Raw genomic sequence first — 907 nt, 5'->3', positions numbered from 1 at the left:
GTGTGTGTGTGTGTATGTGTGTGTATGTATGTATGTATGTATGTATGTATGTATGTATGTATGTATGTATGTACATATGTATATATATATAAATTCAGATACAAATTAACTGTAGTGAACAGGTAAATCATTCAATTTTAATGCGGCGTAGTAGCACCTGACAACGTCTCAGCTTTGGGTGAATTAGCTTATTTGAGTTTACCTGCCTGTGCATCTGAAAATTGGATTTGGCGGTGTCTGTGGAAGAAGCCTTCATGGTTCAACGGAAGGGAAAGTGACATTCTGCCGTGCAGAGACCAAGATGAAGTAATTTTATCTCAGCCATTGACTACATCAGTCACACTTCCCAAACGTGTTCACCTGGTCTTGCTTCTGGATTGAAGATAGTCACGGATATGAGAGAGAGGGAAAGGTTGACAAGATGCAAATCTTCACTTTAAACAAATTCACCGCACAAGTCATCAGTTACTTATAAGAATGACTAGATGGTCCACATCGCTATAAATGAGGAATCTGAAATATATATATCTATACTATATATAAAACAGAGATGTGTGTGTAATCGCTTTTCACGTGAAAACGGCTTCACCATTTAGTTCCATACTTGTGATACATGAATAATTTGACCTCGGATAAATCTTAGGCTCTTCATTTGATTTTTTTATTAAGATAAATAATATTGCTTTATATTTAAGATTCACTTCTTTAAAAAGGTTCCTCAATGTCAACTTCCGGTAGCCATAGTTTTTTCTTCACTTTCACTTCAATCGTTACTGTTCGCCATAAAAGTTTACTCACATTTACTGATGTATGTAATTTCATCATTTACTAACAGAAGTACGGTTTTCTGTTGCTGTTTGGTTCACTGAGTGACAAATTTCGATTCAACATCACTTTAACTTCAATC

Source organism: Octopus bimaculoides, unplaced genomic scaffold (assembly GCF_001194135.2).
Source record: "Octopus bimaculoides isolate UCB-OBI-ISO-001 unplaced genomic scaffold, ASM119413v2 Scaffold_3544, whole genome shotgun sequence".
NCBI classification, from domain to species: domain Eukaryota; kingdom Metazoa; phylum Mollusca; class Cephalopoda; order Octopoda; family Octopodidae; genus Octopus; species Octopus bimaculoides.
The sequence above is the reverse complement of the archived record's forward strand: the minus strand, read 5'-3'. Positions refer to the sequence as shown.